Raw genomic sequence first — 6,000 nt, 5'->3', positions numbered from 1 at the left:
ACAATACAACGTTAGGGCCAGGAAGTGCTGTTTCGTGTGGTTTAACATTTCATGGTTCCCCGTGATTTTCACAAGCTCGGAGTCACTGCAGGGTAACGATGTTCCCGTGAAAAATCGGTATCCGATCGGGCTGAGATGAGAGCATGAAGGTGGGAGGCCCCGCCTTCTCGCCAGACAGGGACCAGCCACAGGAGCATAAATGCCACCGAGCAGAGCCCGCGGGCGGCCGTGGCTGCAGAGCGCGGGGCGCAGTAGCCGAGCTTCGTGCAGGGTGGGCGGCCCTGAGGAGCCATCTCTCCCTGAGAAGCCGGGGTTTCCATTTTCCTTCCGTCATCTCTCCGGTTTCCTGTCTCCTACAATCGGAGAACAGTGAGGCAGGCTCGAGGAGTGAGGGCCATTCCTGCTGGTCCCCTTCTGACGAGCAGGGTGGTGCTGGACTACGTGCTTGTCGTGAGGAACGCGTTCCTGCGCCCCACTCGGCCGCCTGCCGGGAGGGAACGTGTCCGTCTGTCTGTCCGGGCGTGGCCAAGACAAACGGGCAAGGAAACGCGTTCACTTTTCGCCGGCGGGTGACTGCCCCGCAGGGAGCATCAGAACGCGGCTTTGACTGTAACGACAGGCACCGACTGACACCCGGGAAAGTCAGGGCTGGCTGACAGGTATTTGCACTTTGAAAAAATTCTTGGTGTCAGAAAGGAAGGACGCGCATGTGCGAGGGACCGGCATTCAGCAACTCTGGGAGCCTCGGAGGCACACGCAGCACCCCCCCCCCCCCCCCCGGCACGCTCACCGGTCAGCCAGCACGGCCTTGTGGGTGCTGGGTCAGGGGCAGGAGCTCTCTGCTCCCGGCCCTGCCTCCGCGGCCTGCTCTCCAGGTCCCACGCCGATGTGGACTGTCCCTCTGGGTCACAGCTGACCGACTCCACGCCTAGGACCCCTGTCTGCGTCACGGGCTGCACGCAAACGCCCCCCGCCCCGCCCCAGGGAAGCCCTGCCGTGGTTGCTGGGGACGGCGGACAAACCCTTCGGGATGACATAGAGGAGACGCTCTCTCTGCCTGGGGGTGTCCCCGCCATCCGGGAAAGAGCCATGAGGAAAGCTGTCATGCCTCTGCCGCCGAGAGCATACAGGAAGCAAGAGGCCCCGGGACCCCTGTCCCCAGCGATGGCAGGACTTTCCAGTTGTTACAGATTCGCAGTCCAACACCCGACAAGGCAGCCAGCCCGCCCAAGTCTGCGTTGAGTCAGGAGTCCAGTCCAGGGACCTGGTCCAGAGCCCCCCTTCCTCCCCCAGCAGAGGAGCCGCCTCCACGGGCAGCAGCGTTCGTGGAGGCACAGAGTCAGCGTCTCCACGAACCCCGAAGGCACCGCGTGGCACCGCCTGACACTTCCAGTGCCCGCCCTGCTGTGTCATCAGTCCTGTGACCATGCCTCCCAGCCCCGCATTCTCAGCACGTCGAACAAGGATACAAAACAGCCCGCCGGCACGGCCCAGAGTAGCTGAGCGTCGACCTATAAACCGGGAGGTCGCAGTTCGATTCCCGGTCAGGCACAGGCCCGGGTTGTGGGCTCCATCCCTAGTGTGGGGCCTGCAGGATGCGGCCGATCCATGATTCTCTCTCATCATGGATGTTTTCATCTCTTTCTCTCTCCCGCCTCTCTCTGAAATCAATAACAATATTAAAAAAAAATACAAAACAAACTCGCAGGGGAATGGGCCCGAGCAGGGACAGGCTGCGTCCTTACTGCTGGTCTCGACTCTGGAACCAGGGGCCACTCCGTGCCCTGACCCAGCGCCTCTGAGTCCGCAGGCATCTAATGCTGCAGGCGCGGCTCCTGGGTGTGGGCACGTGGTGCGATTTCTTTTCCTTGTAAAGCCAGTAGAATACTTCACATTCATAAATGTTGATGATATACTTTAAGATTTGTTTCTGAACAAATTGTCTTAGTCACTGTTCTGTGTGTCCTGCTGCAGGGATTTATTACCAGGAAACACTTCTTTATCTTCGACGTGAAGATTATAATTTAACTTCTAGACACGGAGAAAGATTGGACACGGCCAAGCTGTGCGACCTCACTCCCAGTGCTGGCTGCTGGGTTCCTTCTGAAGGTGTGTGCCCCGGGAGCCCATTAGGAAAACAAAGACGCGAAATCGCTCAAGTCCAATGTCTACCAAAGGATCAGAAAGAAAGAAAAAAAAGGTGCCCAGCCTTTGCCGAAGTTTAACCGCCTCGGGAAGTGAAAACCACAACAGGAAACCGCCTGGCCGAGGGCGGCCCTGTCTGTAGATGGACGTGATTGGAGCCCGGAGGGCGGTCTTCCCCACTTGCTGAGGTCTGAGTAACATACAGTAATGGCCCGCGCGGACGGGGCACTGGTGGAGGGCTGGCACTGTACGCACCACGCCTGGCAGCGTCCTCCTGGGCCCCTGCGCTCTCCCCCTCCCACCCTCACGGACGCGGTTTGCAAATATTTCTTCCAGACCTGAGTAGACGCTTGACGTCTCATGAGAACTCAAGATAAACGTTTCCAAATTGAAGCTCCTTGGATTAGCTGTCAGTTTTTTCAAAATATATTTTTATTGATTTCAGAGAGGAAAGAAGTGGGAGAGAGAGAGAGAAACATTGGTGATGAGAGAGAAACATCAATTGGCCGCCTCCTACATGCCCCACACTAGAGATCGAGCCTGCAACCCAGGCATGTGTCCTGACTGGGAATCGGACCGGGAATGGAACCGTGACCTCCTGGTTCATAGGTCGACGCTCAACCTCTGAGCCATGCCGGCTGGGCAGCTGCTGCCAATTTTTACATTTTTAATTGGTATAAAATATCAAGATAGAGTACACTCTACTTTTAACTCAAGCTTTTCCATGTAATAATCATATCCTACAAAATACAGTGTCTGGCCTGTGTACTTATGTTTAATAATTTAGAAATAATGTTTCCGTTGATTAAGAACGCATTTAGAAATATTACTTGTATACCATGATCCTGCCACCCAATTTTCTTCGTTCAGCAAAATGAGCACACGTGCCCTGACTGGTGTGGCTCAGTGGATAGAGCGTCAGCCTGCGGACTCAAGGGGCCCAGGTTTGATCCCAGTCAGGGGCATGTACCTTGGTTGTGGGCACATCCCCAGTAGGGAGTGTGCAGGAGGCAGCTGATCAATGTTTCTCTTTCATCGATGTTTCTAACTCTCTATCCCTCTCCCTTCCTCTCTGTAAAAATCAATAAAATATATTTTTTAAAAAATGAGCACACGTTAGGATGCCATAATCCATAAAATTCAGTGTAAATGCTAACGCCTTGTGAAGCACGCTGGGGAGGGGTGACCGAGCCTACGACAGTGGCAGTGGTTTCACTGTGAACATATCATAGAATTTGTATGGTAACATTTTTCATTTTAAAACAAAGTTGTTCAGTAACATGGATGGACCTTGAAAACGTTAAGTGAAAGAAACAGTCCCAAAAGGCCACCTACTGCGTGACCCCTTTTCTGTGGGGCGTCTGGAAAGACACAAAGGAGAAGCGGGGAGGCCTGGCCCCCTGGGTGTGCGGGTTGGGGCAGAGTAGAAACTGCTCAGTAGCGGTTCCGTTTGGGTCAAGAAAATGTTCATAAATGAGTGGTGGCGGCTGCACAAGTGTGACTCCACCAAAACCACCGAAGTTCACACCTTCACAGGTGAATTTTATGGTGTGTGAATTGTATCTCAATAAAGTGATTATTTTATAAAAACTGTTGAATTTCCCTTTAAAAGAATCCACAGAGCTCACCTCCCTCTCTAGATGTGGGTCTCTCTGTTCGCACCCAGGTGCTCATGCTGCCCCTCCCTCCACGGCCCTTCCATGGCTGATGGGAATGATAAATCCAAGACTTGGCCCTTTTCAAAGACTGGGAGCAGGAGGCCCAGGGGACGTGGAAGTGCAGAACAAAGAGTGAGGACAGGCCCCTTCGCCAAGCATTCAGGAGCGAGGGGGGGCGGGGGGCTGGAGAAAGAGGGGCAGATGGGATGGGCAGCAAGGCCCCTGAGTCTCCGAGATGGAAGCACGAGCAGGTGCTCCTCCATGGGGAGAGGACAGATGCGGCCTCTTCTCCCGCACACAGAACGCAACGCTCGCCCACTCACTGCACACCAGGGCCGCTGCCGCCGCCAGGCCTGGCCGCCCTGCACTCATCCGCGGGCGTCAAAGCACCTTTCAGTGGAGCCTGGCATGCCAGAAACCCCGGCTTTTGTTGCTTCCATTACGCTCCCTGCCCTCCCGCCCCCGGCCTTCTGATCAGGTCCCGTCGCACGCTCGGCCTGCCGTTCCTGCCCCTTACGGAGTCTCATTGTAAAAAATCCTTCTGGTGCGATGGTAAATGGGATTGCTTTTTTAGTCTCCCTTTCTGTAAGTTCACTATTGGTATAAAGAAATGCCTTAGATTTCTTGGCATTAATTTTGTATCCTGCTACATTGCCGAATTCATTTATTAACTCTAATAATTTTTTGATGGAGTCTTTAGGGTTTTCTATGTACAGTATCATGTCGTCTGCAAATAAGGACAGTTTTACTTCCTCTTTTCCAATCTGGATGCCTTTTATTTCTTCTTCCTGTCTGATCGCAACGGCTAGTACTTCCAGTACTGTGTCGAACAGGAGTGGTGAGAGGGGGCCTCCCTGTCTTGTTCCTGTTCTCAGGGGAAATGGTTTTAGTTTTTGCCCAGTGATTATGATGTTGGCTGTGGGTTTGTCATCTTCCCTTCCACTTTCCACACGTGCTCAGCACTTTCCTTTTTTCTGCCGTGTTCTTACGTCAGTCACTAGATGGATCATTTCTAGGGTTTCTGACGGGTTCTTTTAAAATATGATCTTGTTTGATTTCTGCCAGTTGTTAATTTCTGATCCTTTTCATGGATGCTGTTCCACCATCTGCTTCTTCAGGGTTCCTAAACATGCACTTAAAGCTCTTTCCAGAATGCTCTGCCATTTTTTTGTTTTGTTTTTTAATGTATTTTTATTGATTTCAGAGAGGAAGGAAGAGGGAGAGAGAGAAACATCAATGATGAGAGAGAATCATGGATTGGCTGCCTCCTGCACGCCCCCCACTGGGAAGGGAGCCTGCAACTCAGGCATGTGACCTTGACTAGAATTGAACCTGGGACCCTTCAGTCCGCAGGCCGACTCTCCATCCACTGGGCCACACTGGCCAGGGCTGCTCTGCTGTTTTGATTTTGTCTGGAGTCGATTCTCTTTAGGTTGCTGCTGTTTGATGGCCTGTAGCATTTGGCTTATGCGTGTGGATTGGAATCTGTGGTCTGTGGGCTCCTGGGAGGTGGGGCTTCTCTTTCCTCTCCTCCCCTCTGCCTGTTCGCTCCCTCCTCCCTCCTGCTGAGGCCTTGACCTGCAGCGGGTCACATGGTCTCGGCCTGAGCAGCCCAGACACAGGGCCGCAGGGCTCAGCGGGGCTCCCAGTCAGGGGCTCCTCAGTGTGTTTTCTCCTCCAGGCTCCTTGGTCCTGAGCACAGGGCCCGGCTCCGTGCAGGATCCACCCGCTTTGGGCCAGAGAGGAGCCAGCTGCTGTTGTTCCAAGTACCCTTGAATTCTACCTTTTCTCCTTCGTTCTTAAAATTTTTGATTTAATTTTTTAAAATACATTTTGATTGATATCAGAGAGGAAGGGAGAGGGAGAGAGAGAAACATCAATGAGGAGAGAGAATCATCGATCTGCTGCCTCCTGCTCGTCCCACACTGGGGACCGAGCCGGCAACCCGGGCCTGTGCCCTGGCGGGGAACTGAACTGCGACCTCCTGGTCATAGGTCGCTGCCCAGCCTGAGCCACGCCGGGCTCCCTCCGGTGCTTCGCCTGTCCTTGGGGTGATGACCTCCGTGTGGCACGGAGGCTGCAGAGGACGGGCCTGTCACCAGCTCAGCAGGAGCCTGGGGCCGAGGCTCACAAGTCGCAGGGTGACTGCAAAGGTCAGCGGCAGGCACCCCTCGCGCAGACGTCTGCGACCAGGCCG

This window comes from Myotis daubentonii, chromosome 6 (assembly GCF_963259705.1).
Source record: "Myotis daubentonii chromosome 6, mMyoDau2.1, whole genome shotgun sequence".
NCBI lineage: Eukaryota > Metazoa > Chordata > Mammalia > Chiroptera > Vespertilionidae > Myotis > Myotis daubentonii.
Note: the sequence above shows the minus strand (reverse complement) of the source record.